Raw genomic sequence first — 15,128 nt, 5'->3', positions numbered from 1 at the left:
GCAAAATACCTTTCAGAGTACATCTGGGCTCTTCAACAGCAATCTGTTTTTTTTTTTCTTGTGTGCGTCCTTGATCCAAGTGAAAATTCCTTTTGCCTGGAGAAGGCAATGTTTCATTGTAGAGAAAACCAATTTCCATTGCTTCCCCATCTGAGGAAAATATTCATGTATTAGCCTCCAGCCTAAGGTATATTTTAAGGATAGTATAAACCTTTTATTGAAAACATTCAGTGCCACAGATGGCACCTTCGGCCGTGTCTTGGAGAAGAACTGAGGATTTGTAAAAACATTTAAAACCAGTTAGTTTAAGGCTGTTTAGCCCCAATGAGCATTTTTCTCTGCTGATCTCCTTCACCACACTACTAAGTCTGTGGTTGGGAAGCATCCAAGTAAAGGGTTTTTAAAACATGACCCTAAATCTGTTTAGGAAGGCTCATCCCGTCTTCATCTTGGCAGCACCTTCAAGAAGATTTTGTAAAAGCCAAGAGTAGAGTCTTCAGAAGAAATCACCGACTACATCGTGTTCCTGGGGCTACCCTCTTAGCCTCACAATACAGGACTGGCTGGTTCAGCAGTGCAGCACTGAACTGTGAGCACAGGACTGCAGACTTTGTGGGAGAGTTGGGTTTTCATTTTCTCTTCTCTTCTCTTTCCTTCCCTCTTTCCCTTCTTTCCTCTCTGCTCCCCTTCCTCCCTTGTCTCCTTTCCTTCTTTCTCTACCCATCTATTTGTTTTTTTAAAAAACATTTATTTAGAGTATGGTATTCTAGGTACAACCATAGATTCCCAAGTGAATCCTCTTGGGGAACCTCCAATTCATTGACAGGAGGCCTTCATTTATTAAATAACCTCAGCAATGAGATGCTCTGTGCTAAAGCTCAATGGTAAGGCAGTCACCTCTGCTTACCTGGATAAGGGAAGAGGGGGCAACTTGGAAGTTTTGTCAAAGAGCAATCATGTGCTTGCCAGGCCAGTGGGGAGGGATGAGGACATTCCAGGCGGAGGAGGCAACAGGGACAAGGGTGTGGTGCATGGTAGTACAGGTGGCATGGTACATTCGGACTGCTTTAATTGGGCAGGAGGGGATAAATCTGGACAGGTAAGCCAGGTGCTTGATCAAGGAAAACTATCCAAGAAGATTTGACAAATATCTTTGGAGCCCCTACTGTGGGTCAGACACTGTTCTTGGTGTTTGGGACACTGCCCACACTCTCCAGAAGCTCATATTATTTGATGAAAAGATAGACAATAAAGAATAAACAAATTTGAGTCTGTCAGATTCTGATAAATGCTATTAAGAAAATAAAATGGTAACGGGCTTAATAGGACAGAGCACTGGGGGCATTCTCCTTTAGATAGAACAGACAGGTAAGGCCTTTCCAGGGAGGTGACATGTACTTTTCAGATTTAGTCCTTTCAAGGTGAGACCTGGGCACTTGTGATTTTTGAAAAGCATCCCAATATTCTGATGTGGGACTGGGGTAGAACAGCCTTACCCCAGGTGGGAAATCACTAGAGTATTTCACATGGGAAGGGTGGGCTGACTGGGTGCATGTCCAGAGAGTGAGCTCATTATGAGAGCTTTAGATTGGAGGCAGGGAGGCCTTTGGGGAGCCCACTGGGTGGTTATGGGGTCCTGGCAGGTGGATTTGTGTATATAGGCCTCTGTCTGGACAGGTATAAAAGACGTGGGCTGAACTGACATCAGAGGATCTCCACAGTTAGGATCAGAAGAGGTAGAGGATCACAACTAGCTGTGCCTACATACTCTAGGCTGGCAACCACCTTGGATGACTTTCCCAGAAAACTGTCCCCAAGAGGGTAGACTTCATTTTAGCTTTGCATAAAACTAAAAGGCCCTAATCCAGGGTTCAGAAAACTTTTCCTGTGAAAGATAGTAAATACTTTAGGTTTTTCCAGTCATACAGCCTCTATTACATCTGTTCAACTCTGCCATTGTAGCTCAAGCGCAGCCATAGACAATTTGTATGTGAATGGGCGTTACTGTATTTTTTTTTTTTTTTTTGGTCTTTTTGCCATTTCTTGGGCCACTCCCGTGGCATATAGAGGTTCCCAGGCTAGGGGTCTAATCGGAGCTGTAGCTGCCAGCCTATGCCAGAGCCACAGAAACGCGGGATCAGAGCCGCGTCTGCAACCTACACCACAGCTCACGGCAGTGCCGGATCATTAACCCACTGAGCAAGGGCAGGGATCAAACCCTCAACCTCATGGTTCCTAGTCGGATTTGTTAACCACTGCTCCATGACGGGAACTCTGCGTTACTGTATTTTAATGCCTGTTTCCAAAACCAGGCAGTTGGCTGGTTTGTCTCCTGGGTAGTAGTTTCCCACCTTCTCCTCTAATCTGTTCAGGAGACTTTTTGGGTTGTTGTCCTAAGCTCTAAAAAAGGAGGTCAATGAGTATCTTCCTATGTATGTGTACATATTGAAGAGAATTTTAATTTTTAATTTTTATTAAGCAGCAAGTTTAGAATCTACAGATTCAGATTTCCAGTTCTGCAGCTCCTGGCTTTGTGCTTTGTTGGCTAGTGGAATTTCCATACCCTATAATCACACAGACAACAATACAGCACAGTGTGAGAGCACCCACAGGGATCAGGAGGCCTGGGTTTAAATCCATCTATCTGCCAGCATAGTTTACTTTTCAGAGCCTCAGTTTCCTCTTTAATAAATTGAAAGTGTTGGACTCTATGCCTCTTAATTAAGGCCCTGACACTCATACTCCAATTCTGTGTGCTTTGTACTAGTGCTTTGTACTAGTGAAGAAAATAGGCAGAAGTCAACCAAATGAGAAATGACTTAGGTCTAGATGAGGGGTTTGGCAGTGTGGATGCAGACGATAGCACACAGATGGCAGATGCTGGTTGTGTGATGCCAAGCACCCAATTAACATTCAGTAACTGAGGGAGGTCGTCAGTGTGAATGGCAGTTAGATGGATGTGGATATCATGGGATTGGAAGAAATAGAAGATGATCTTGAAATCTAGAGTCTGAAGGAAAAAGACTTTTGCTGGGTTCAGCTTGGATGAAGGATAGGGAGTTGATGGATACAGACCCCAAAATGGTGACTTGGAAGTGAGTCATAAAGTCAGGGCTAAAGGAGTCTGGCGATGATCTTTGAAATGTGGGCGCATTCACTATCTGAAGTTGGCCTCCACTTCCCCACCCAGTTCTCTCTGGTGTCTGACTTCCAGATAAATATTCCCCAGCACATGGCTTGTATCCTGTTATTTGACAGCTCAGGAAACTATGGCTCCCTAAATTCTATCTCTTTGAACCAGCATTCCAGGTCATTGTTAATCTGGGTCTGGTCAGCTAACTTTTAGATACTATGGTTTCCTTAAACCTCTTCACAGATCCTACTCCCCTGCACCATGTAATCTCACTGACCTATGAGTATACTTGGGCTGTTTGACCTCTATGTCTACCTTTTTTATTTTCTCTATGTCTACCTTGAATCACCTGCTTTCCTTACCTGCAATATGCTTTCTTCCTTTTCTTTATGTGTCAGAAATCCCTTTCTCCTTCAAGCCTCACCATTATTTTGAACTTCTTTTTTCTTTTTAGAGTTGCATCTCAGAATATGGATGTTCCTAGGACAGGGGTTGACTTGGACCTGCAGCTACTGGTCTATACCATAGCCACAGAAACACTGGATCCAAGTCTCATCTGTGACCTACACCATAGCTTGTGGCAACAATGGATCTTTAACCCACTGAGCAAGGCCAGGGATTGAACCTGCATCCTCATGGATGTTAGTCGGGTTCTTAACCTGCTGAGCCACAACAGGAACTCCTGTTTTGAACTTTTTATGCCACCAAGTCCATAGTGCCTTTGTCCATCCCCAAACTCCCTAACACATAATGCTTTTGGATACTTACTTGATGTCTTTCACCTGCTGCCTAATGCAGGAACCCCACACCTTATAGCACATCTTTCTTTACATAAATGTGTAGCCTGTGTGGATTGATATAGCCTTTGGGTGACTATGACAGTTTCAGTTTAACTCCTCTTTTGAGATGACTGAAACTCACAGCGTGGGTACCAGATGACTAGAGAGAGGAGTTAGGGATGGTAAAGAACTATCTTTGACTGAGCACCTACTATATATCAAGTGCTATTTTGATACCTTAGAAAACATTGTTTCATTTCATTTTTACAACAAATCTGCAAAGTAAGTTGTATAATCCCCATTTTTTAATAGGTGAGAAAACTGGTTCAGAAAAATTAGGTATCTTGTCCAAGATTGCCAGGCAACTAAGCGTTGGACATGAAGTCAATATGGATGTGTAAGACTAAAGCTCATGTGGTTGCAACTAGAGGAAGAACATCACCAGAGAGCTTTGAAGCCAGGGTCCCCACATTATTCTGGAGATCAAATGTCAAGATTTCTAAGCATACTTGGCACAGAGTAAGTTTTTAGTGATTATTTTTAAGTCATATTTAAAGGATACAGTATTTTTATTTCCTCCTTGAATGTCCCATACTAGTCAGCAAAAGCACTACTTAGTATTTGTCATATAAATTTTTTTTGGCTTTTTAGGGCCACACCTGCAGCATATGGAGGTTTCCAGGCTAGGCACTGAATCAGGAGCCCCAGCTTCCGGCCTATGCCACAGCTCACAGCGATGCTGGATCCTTAACCCACTGAGCAAGGCCAGGGATCAAACCCAGGTCCTCATGGTTGCTAGTTGGGTTTGTTACCACTGAGCCACAACAGGAACTCCTTGTCATATGATTGATATAAGAGGTATCTGATTTACATTTTGCCAAACAATAGCTTTGACTTTTTTTTTCTTTTCTAAATTGGGAGGGTGTGCTATTGCCATGTGTTCACACAAAAGGAGACCAAATTCAAGAATCCTAGAATATGTAGGAGTTCCTGTCATGGCACAGCAGAAACAAATCCGACTAGGAACCATGAGGTTGCGTGTTCGATCTCTGGCCTCGTTCAGTGGGTTAAGGATCTGGCATTGCCATGAGCTGTGGTGTAGGCTGTAGATGTGGCTTGGATCCTGAGCTGTTGTGGCTGTGGTGTAGGCCAGCAGCTGTAGCTCCAATTGGACCCCTAGCCTGGAACCTCCATGTGCTACAGCTGTGACCCCTCCCCCCAACTGCAAAAAAAAAAAAAAAAAAAGAGTCCTAGAATATATAGTATCATATGTGGTCTATAATAAGTGCCCTAAGAGCTGTGCTTTTTTCATCACTGCTGTTGCTAGCACATGGTAGATGTTTAATGAAAATATATTCCATGATGCTGTTTAATGAATGAACATGTTTGGAAAGTACCATCAGGCATCCTAGCATCACTTAGAGAGCATTTACTCCTATTCTGATGGTTTTACTGAATGAATCTAGATTCCATTCCAGTTGTTCTTAAACTGGCTGATCATCAGAACTTGTTTGCTATGTGTTAAATCACAGTTTCTTGATTTTGGGGCTGTATCCTAGCTCTGGGTGTTTAAAAAGCTCCCCAGGAAGTATGCTCATCAACCAAGTTTGGAGTTATATCTAGTGAAGACCACCTTGTACCCACATACCTGCCACATGCACTCTCCCTTCAGCTGATGAGGTACTCAATGGCCATGAAAAAAATTTACTCAAGACTGACCAACCACTAGTGGCAACATTACCCTTTCTTCCAACTTGTGCTGGTCATAAGCTTCCTGAAGACAGTGCTTACTGGAAAGGTATAAGCCACTATTATTCAGATCTAGTTGATGCTAGAAGATCAAAGGAAAAGGGAGGCAGAGCGAAAGATGAGTGACCATAGGCTACTCTGCCAAAGAAGGCCCTTGGCATTGTTGAGTGTTCATCATGAGAGCACCCGGATTCTACCCTTTCTGGTCTTAGGCTGAAAATGCTCTTCTTGGACATTGACAGTGCTTCTCTACATGCCAATAGGTAACCATCCCTCTTTCCAAACTTTCCATGCTCTACCCTTTGGCCTTAATCTCTCAGGTATAGAAAGTTCTTTTGGACCTTCTAAAATCCCTCAGACGGCCTGATGCCAGGCTTAAGGGCTGCTCTCAGAGATGTAAGGATGATAAAAGTCACATTTTGTAAAACAGTCAATATGTCAAAGGGGAAGCAGGAAGCATGCATGAAATGGGGACTACAGCCTTGGTTTGGAGCCAGCCATCCCTTTGCCTGTGCCAGGATCTTAGTCTGAAGCTTTGCACTTGTCTTCCTGAGCCCAAGAAGCTGGGCTTTCCTAGACCCTCAGCAAAACACCACCGCAAATTAAGCTTCTGTTCCAGACTGTGGGAAATACAAAGCTAGATGGGTCACAAAGAAAATATGATCTAAAGTGTGCTTTGAAAACATTGACTTGCTAAATAAATAAATAAATAAATAAGTAAATAAGTGAAACTATGAATATCATTTTGAGAGCAGTTTAGATCTTGGGAATGCAAAGAAGATATGAAATTGTTCTAGCAATATCAATGAAAATTTGAATAGATTTTATCATTGCTTAATGCAAAAATATTCTAATTAAAAACTTAATGGTATTCATTTGCAAATATTTTCTCCCATTCTGTGGGTTGTCTTTTCATTTTGTTTAGAGTTTCCTTTGCTGTGCAGAAACCTTTAAGTTTAATTAAGTCAAATTTGTTTATTTTTGTTTTTATTGTCACTGCTCTAAGAGGCAGATCTGAGAAGATGTTGCTGTCGTTTATGTCAGAGAGTGTCTGGCCTATGTTTTCTTCTAAGAGTTTTATAGTGTCTGGTCTTATATCTAGGTCTAAATCCATTTGGAGTTTATTTTTGTGTATGGTGTTAGGAAGTGTTCTAATTTCTTTTTTTTTTCATTTTTTTTAATTACTCAAATGAATTTATGACATCTGTAGTTGTATAATGATCATAACAATCTGATTTCACAGGATTTCCATCCCACAGCCCAAGCACATCCCCCCACCCCCAAACTGTCTCCTCCAGAGACCATAAGTTTTTCATTGTCCGTGAGTCAGCATCTGTTCTGCAAAGAAGTTCCATCTGTCCTTTTTTCAGATTCCACATGTCAGTGAAAGCATTTGATGTTGGTGTCTCATTGTATGGCTGACTTCACTTAGCGTGATAGTTTCTAGGTCCATCCATGTTGCTAAGAATGACAGTATTTCACTCCTTCGAATGGCTGAGTAATATCCCATTGTGTATATGTACCAGCTCTTCTTGATCCACTCCTCTGTCAATGGACATTTAGGTTGTTTCCATGTTTTGGCTATTGTAAATAGTGCTGCACTGAACATTGGAGTACATGTGTCTTTGCGAGTCATGGTTTTCTCTGGATAGATGCCCAGGAGTGGGATTGCTGGATCAAATGGTACTTCTATGTTTAGTTTTCTGAGGCATCTCCATACTGCTTTCCACAGTGGTTGCACCAATTTACAATCCCACCAACAGTGTACAAGGGTTCCTTTTTCTCCACACCCTCTCCAGAACTTCTTGTTTGTAGACTTTTGGAGGATGGCCATTCTGGCTGGTGTAAGGTGGTACCTCACAGTGGGTTTGATTTGCATTTCTCTAATAATGAGTGATGCTGAACATCTTTTCATGTGTTTTTTGGCCATCTGTATGTCTTCTTTGGAGAACTGTCTGTTTAGCTCTTCTGCCCATCCTTGGATGGGGTTGTTTGTTTTTTTGGTATGGAGCTGCAGAAGGTGTTTATAAATTTTGGAGATGGATCCCTTGTCAGTTGATTCATTTGCAAAGATTTTCTCCCATTCTGTGGGTTGTCTTTTTGTGTTGTTTAGGGTTTCCTTTGCTGTGCAGAAACTTTGAAGTTTAATTAAGTCCCACTTGTTTATTTTTGTTTTTATTGTCAATACTCTGATAGGTGGATCTGAGAAGATGTTGCTGTCGTTTATGTCAGAGAGTGTCTGGCCTATGTTTTCCTCTAAGAGTTTTATAGTGTCTGGTCTTATATCTAGGTCTTTAATCCATTTGGAGTTTATTTTTGTGTATGGTGTTAGGGAGTGCTCTAATTTCATTCTTTTACCTGTGGCTGTCCAGTTTTCCCAGCACCACTTATTGAACAAGCTGTCCTTTCTCTGTTGTATAGCCTTGCCTTCTTTGTCGTAGATGAGTTGGCTGTAGGTGCATGGGTTTAATTCTGGGCTTTCTGTCCTGTTCCACTGATCTATATTTCTGTCTTTGTGCCAGTACCTTTATGGTTTTGATGACTGTTGCTTTGTAGTATAGTCTGAAGTCAGGGAGCCTGATTCCTCCAGCACCATTTCTCTTTTCCAGGATGTCTCTGGCTATTCTGGGTCTGTTGTGCTTCCAAACAAACTTGAAAATATTTTGTTCGAGCTCTGTGAAAAGTGTCCTTGGTAATTTGATGGGGATTGCATGGAATCTGTAGGTTGCCTTGGGTAGTATAGTCGTTTTGATAATATTGACTCTTCCAATCCAAGGGTATGGTATGTCTTTCCATCTATTTGTGTTATTTTTTTGATTTCTTTCATCAGTGGCTTGTAGTTTTCAGAGTACAGGTCTTTTGTCTCCTGAGGTAGGTTTACTCCTAGGTATTTCATTCTTTTGGATGCGATGGTAAATGGGATTGCTTCCCTAATTTCTCTTTCTGATCTTTCATTGTTAGTGTATAGAGATGCCATCAATTTCTGTGTATTAAGTTTGTATCATGTGACTTTGCCAAATTCGCGGATGAGCTGTAAGAGTTTTCTGGTAGAGTCTTTAGGATTCTCTAGGTATAGTATCATGTCATCTGCAAATAGGGATAGTTTTACTTCTTCCTTTCCAATTGGATTCCTTTTATTTCTTTTACTTCTCTGATTGCTGTGGCTAGGACTTCCAGAACTATGTTGAAGAGTAGTGGTAAGAGCAGACATCCTTGTCTTGTTCCTGATTGCAGTGGGAATTCTTTCAGCTTTTCACCATCGAGAATGATGTTCACTGTGGCTTTGTCATATACGGCCTTTATTATGTTGAGGTAGGTTCCCTCTCTGCCCACTTTCTGAAGGGTTTTTCTCAGAAATGGGTGTTGGATTTTGTCAATGGCTTTTTCTGTGTCTACTGAGAGGATCATATGGTTTTTATTCTTCAGTTTGTTGATGTGGTGTATCACACTGATGGATTTGTGGACATTGAAGAACCCTTGCATCCCTGGGATAAATCCCACTTGATCATGATGTACAATCCTTTTAATGCGTTGTTGGATGTGGTTTGCTAGTATTTTGTTGAGGATTTTTGCATCGATGTTCATCAGTGAAATTGGCCTGTAGTTTTCTTTTTTTGTGGTATCCTTGTCTGGTTTTGGTATGAGGGTGATGGTGGCCTCCTAGAATGAGTTTGGGAGAATCCCTTCCTCTGCAATTTTTTGAAATAGTTTCAGGAGGATAGGTGTTAGCTCTTCTCTAAATGTTTGCTAGAATTCGCCTGTGAAGCCGTCTGGTCCTGGACTTTTGTTTGTTGGAAATTTTTGTTTCTTTTTTTCTTTCTTTTTGTTTTTTTTTTTGTTTGTTTGTTTTTTTAGAGCCTCACCCACAGCACATGGAGAATCCCAGGCTAGAGTTCTAATCCGAGGTACAGCTGCCAGCCTACACCACAGCCACAGCAATGCCATATCTGAGCCGTGTCTGTGACCTACACCACAGCTCACAGCAACGCTGGAACCTTAACCCAAGAGCAAGTGCAGGGATCAAACCTGCAACCTATGGTTCCTAGTCGGATTCTTTTCCACTGTACCACGACGGGAACTCCTGTTGGAAGTTTTTTAATCATAGTTTCAATTTCAGTACTTGTGATTGGTATTAAATTTTAACATTATTAAAAATAAATAGCATATTTCTCTACATAGTTTAGAAACTTCCAGAGCAATAGCAGTGTTTTGGTTTCTTTTAATTTTTAAAAATTTTGTTTTTATTATGACATAGTAGGATAAGGGACATATTTTTTTTTTATCTACAGAGTTGTGTTAGTTTCAGGTGTACAGTGAAGTAAATCAGTTTTATATATACATATATATATATATATATATATATACACACACATATATATATGTGTATATATATACATATATCTATTACTTTTCAGATTCTTTTCCCTTGTAGCTTATTACACAGTATTGACTAGATTATCCTGTGCTGTTAAGTAGGTCCTTGTTTCCTATCTATTTTATATATAGTAGTGTGTATATGTCAGTCCCAAACCCCTAATTTATTCCTCCTGTTCCCACATTTCACCTTGGTAACCATAAGTTTGAATTTGAAATCTTTGAGTATGTTTCTGTTTTGTAAGTTCTTTTGTATAATTTTTATTAGTTTCTACATATTAATGATCTCATGATATTTGTCTTTCTCTGTTTGATGTCACTTAGTATGATAATTTCTAGATCCATCCATGTCCCTGAAAATGGCATTATTTCATCTATTACTATGTGATGTTGCAGCTAGAACTCTGGCACTGTGTTCAGACTGTCTGAATGCAAATCCTGATTCACACCTTGTTAGCTACTACTTAATTTCTCAAGGCCTCAGTTTTTTGATCTGTTTAATGGGGTTGAGAGTAAAACCTACCTTCTCAGCTTGTGATGATTAACTAAAGTGCCTGATATATTGCTAAATTCCAAATAGAGACTGACTCTGTTTGGTCATTCATTTGGCAAACATTTATTTGATCTGTCCTGTTCACCAGGCACAGAGCTGACTTTTACAGATGATTAAAGCTTGGTCCTATTCCTTTTATACTCTCAAAAGGGTAGACGTAAATGAGTGACCAATGTATTACAGAGGATATTGTGATAATCTCTACAAAGTGGAAGAACAGAGAAGAAGAGAGGGAGTGGATGGGAGCAGGGGAAAGGAAAGTCTTCGGGGGAATGTGGTTGTGTTTGAATAACACTTATTGCATTTCTACACTGTGCAAAACAAACTGTGCTAATATTTTATAAAAAAAAAAAAAAAAGCACTTTTTGGGTCTTTTTAAGGGCCACACCCACGGCACATGGAGGTTCCCAGGCTAGGGGTCCAATCGGAGCTGTAGCTGCTGGCCTACACCACAGCCACAGCAATGCCAGATCCTAGCCACGTCTGTGACCTACACCACAGCTCACGGCAATGCCAGATCCTTAACCCACTGGATAAGGCCAGGGATCGAACCTGTGTCCTCATGGATACTAGTCAGATTTATTTCTGCAGAGCCACAGTAGGAACTCCACAAACATTTTTAATATAAAAATACTTAAAACATATACATTAAAAATACCTTCATCATCCTCAGCTAAATTGTAAACAAATGGTACTAATCACTAGGAAATGAGGGTACAAGGAGCTTTTTGATGATCAAGAAGAGAGGGTGAGCAGAACCCTCCTTGCCATTTGGTAGTGTTCTGTGCTGTGAAGAACTCATGATTATCTTTGGGTCCTGGAGAGCAGTCCAGTAGAAACTGAATCTGACACTCTGAGCTGGTTTCCTAAGTCAGTATCACCTATGAAAGAAAACTGTTGATTAACCAAGCGAAGCTACTAAAAATGGATTCCAGCCTAGGAAAAATTCACCAGGGAAGCTGTAAATGTGCCTGGCCTGACTTGGCAACTTTGAGGTTCTTTGTGATTCAGCTGGTTAAGAGCTGAGGGCTTCTGGCCAGACAAACCCTTAGCACTGATAACCTGGTCTCCCAGGCTCCAGATCCCCAGCACCCACGTGGGGCAGAGTTGGAGGCGGGAGGAAGAAGCAGGACTCACTTGAATGGACTGGGCTAAGATGGAGTCTGCCAGGACTCAGTGGCCATCCACACACCCTGGCTAATTCCGGCCTCCTCAAAAGTGTGACTCTATAATGAGAAGCTAGTGGTGGACTTGCTGCATCTCTGCCCTCCTTTCTTGCTTAGTGGCTCATCACACATTGACAGAGATGAACAATGGGGGGAGGGGCTAGGAGGCCAGTAGGTTAGACAAAGAATGAAACTGTGCTTTGGCCAGATCCACACCAATTATGTCTGAATAAACAAATCCGCAGTCCAAGCCAAGAGCCTTTCTTCCCCCACTCCCCCCAACCCATTTTTTATTTATTTTTATCTTGGGTTGAAAAGTTGGACATATTCCCTGTACCATCCTGGTACCCAGATGGCCTGTTTGTGTAAGCAGTGGGGAAGAAGGTCAATAATACATCAGCATGCAGAGCCTTCGCTAAGGTCAGTCCTGCATAAAATATACCGTGACAACCTGAGGGCAAGTTTTAAATGGTGCTCATAACGGGCTGGGGTGGGGACAAGGACCGTGCAGATGCTGCCTTCTCACAATGACTGCAAAATTGACTTCTGGTCCCCCAAAAGCATATTTTACTGGGTTTGTGTAGTGATTCTTTAGGAAAGTTTTCTTCACACATAGTAGTGCTCATGATATGATTGAGGAAGGTTTTTTAAGAGAGTCTGTCTTCATCTAGAAATACCTGTTATGTTAGGGGCTTAAAAAAAAAAAAATCAAATGCAATTGCCCCAAACAGGAATACAATGACTACTGTAGTGTCTCAAATTCTAATCCATTGAATCAGCTCCAAATTTTCTTTTTTGCTTTTTTTTTTTAACTCAGTAATGTTTGAATAAGATTTGAGTGCTGAACTTGACAGTGCCTATGAGTTTTTTGTTATTTTAAATTTCATATTGAGTGGCATTTCTCAAATATATTTGGTTCTGACTATTTAACTAGTAAAGATAAAAGCAGATAAATGTGCATCGAGTCTCTAGAGGTTTTATAAGGGTTCTGCTTCTCTCTTCCTTTTTTTAAGATTGAGGGGAAACCCAACAGCTCCCTTTGATTATAAAAAATAGAAGACAAGTCCATTTCAGTTAGGGAATTTATTCAAATTGGAGGTGAATACTGACACACATATTCTTGAAGATTGATCCAGGTTGAAGCATGTTGCACATGGGTTTACTGTTCAACTTGCAAGTAATTTGTAAAGCCAGAGTCAGTCTTGACTATGAAACATTGTATCACTGTGATTGGAATCAATAGTTCTTGCACTGTCATTTGTCACATATTTACAAGCTTGAAAAATAGTTCATTTTGTCCTCATCCCATAACTCAAAAGATTGAATCAGAGCCCTGGAGGGATCTGCCAACAGGACACATTCATTACTGATCACCCATCTTGGTGAGGCTATAATCACAACCACACCAAAAACAGAATATAAATAAAAATTAAAGCACTACTTATTTGGTACATTCTTAAATATTTTTAGCTTCAAATATTTAAAAGTCTGCTGGGAGACTTCAGTCACCTTGGTGACCTACTTCAGTGACCACAAAGAGAAAATTCATTGAAGCTGATTTTTCCCATCACACTCTAAAAACATTCAAAGGTATCATTTTTTTTTAAATGAAGAAAAATCAAAATCTAAAGTTAATGGTCCAAAAACTTCATAAAGTATACTTCTTCCAGTCACCTCGCATATAGTTCATAAACGACCTTCTATTCCTATGAAAGATTTGTAGAAGACATTTAAAGATAATGCTTTCAATTTTAAGATAAAAGATTTATGAATGATAGAACTTGTGTCTATGAAATCACTAATCCCAGCTCTCTAATATTTCAGATGGAGAGCTTCATAAAATGAAAAGACTGCCCATAAAGTTGTACTACACCTGCTATCAGAGACAATCAGTAATAGAATTGCAAAGTGAATATTGAAAAGAATGTGAAATGTGCAGTTGGGTTATAATAACGTATTTTAAATTCCCTTTATGCCATTGTTGTATTGATAAAGTATTAATGGTTGAGGTGTTGAGGGGGCCAATTCAAATTTGTTAAACAAAGTCCCCAGGTATTAACAAATGAACATGTTGTTTGTCGAATTTATTTGTTAAAATAACCCCCACTTCTAGGATTGCAGCTAATTTCTTCAGACATTTTCCTGACTGAATTCAACCTATGGGAGGTCAACCCATTTCTTAAGTCTCAGCCTGAGCTAATCTAAAAATTTCAGATTACCTTCCTAATCTTTAGTTGAGTAGTTCTATACAGGTATGGCCTGACATTCCTTTGGCAAAATAAGACTGAAAATTGAAGTCATATATCAGTCATTTCCTCACTAAATCTTTAATTTGTAACATTAATATTGAGAAACTATGACTTTTTCTATTTATTTTATGAAGCAACTCCATTTCCTACATAAACATCCTCACTGAGAATGGCTGAAATTCAATTAGAAGTCATGCTGAGGTTAAGTATCTAATCTATCTTCATCTCTTTAGAAAAGAGATGAGAAGGCATACCTTCTTATGAAAAGGGAGACCTGGATTTGAATATATGTTCATTAGACAGTGTTCATAATGTCTGTCCATCCACATATCTCCTTTTTAATTTTTTTAAGTTTTATTGAAGTATACTTGATTTACACTGTTATGATAATTTCTGTTATACAGTAAAGTGCTTCAGTTATACATACATCCACTCTTTTTTTTTTTTTTTTTTTTTTTTTGTCTTTTTGCTATTTCTTTGGGCCGCTCCCGCGGCCCACTCTTTCAGTTTCTTTTCCCATATGGATTATCACAGACTATTAGGTAGAGTTCCCTTTGCAGTTCTCTGTTGGCCAATCATTCAGTATACCACAGTGTACATATGCTAATCCAAAACCCCCAATCCAACCCTCCCCCAATATATCTCCTTTTAGAAAGAAGAAGAATGGTTGTGAACCCGGCAACTTTTACCCACTCTTCCTACAGCCAATTGGACTAGGAGTCAATTAATCCAGAGGTGCCCCATCTGTAAACTAGTTGGTGACCTAGAATTGTGTCCTTGCTTGAAAGGATGAAGTGGGTAAATCAGACACTCTCACTAGGATTTGAACTGAGGGACAGGATGAGAAGTTGCCAGTAGGGCATGTGCTTGAGGTAAAAGTTTTCATAGAGTTATGGCTGGGGCCATTACTAGTGGCTACAAGCAAGATGAGATGGCTTATCCTCAGAAGGAGAAGAGTATGCAGCAACTAAGCAGGAAGTACCCAGGGAGAGAAAAAGCTGATACTGGGAGCAGCCCTTGCTCTGGCCATTCTAGAGGTACAGTTGTTCATCTTTGCTCAGATTCTCATGAAACTTCTCTGATAATGCATGTCTCCTCCTTTGTTTGGTGCTGATTTGAGTGAAC

At 40.3% G+C, this 15,128-nt stretch overlaps 1 protein-coding gene and 1 long non-coding RNA gene across 2 annotated transcripts in view; one reads left to right on the top strand and one right to left on the bottom strand.

The window, feature by feature from the left end:
* Positions 1-15,128, top strand: part of LOC110261071 (uncharacterized) — an 856,894-nt gene that overhangs the window by 390,914 nt on the left and 450,852 nt on the right. The window lies entirely within an intron of this gene.
* Positions 1-15,128, bottom strand: part of LOC146406357 (uncharacterized) — a 59,660-nt gene that overhangs the window by 3,282 nt on the left and 41,250 nt on the right. The window contains exon 2 of the long non-coding RNA XR_014811151.1: positions 10-150. This is a non-coding gene — a long non-coding RNA (uncharacterized LOC146406357). The remainder of the gene's footprint in view (positions 1-9; positions 151-15,128) is intronic.

This window comes from Sus scrofa, chromosome 1 (assembly GCF_054392235.1).
Source record: "Sus scrofa isolate SSC_HxYL_T2T_F1_AM1 chromosome 1, Sscrofa_HxYL_maternal_Yorkshire_Landrace_v2.0, whole genome shotgun sequence".
NCBI classification, from domain to species: domain Eukaryota; kingdom Metazoa; phylum Chordata; class Mammalia; order Artiodactyla; family Suidae; genus Sus; species Sus scrofa.
Note: the sequence above shows the minus strand (reverse complement) of the source record. Positions and strands in the feature narration are given on the sequence as shown.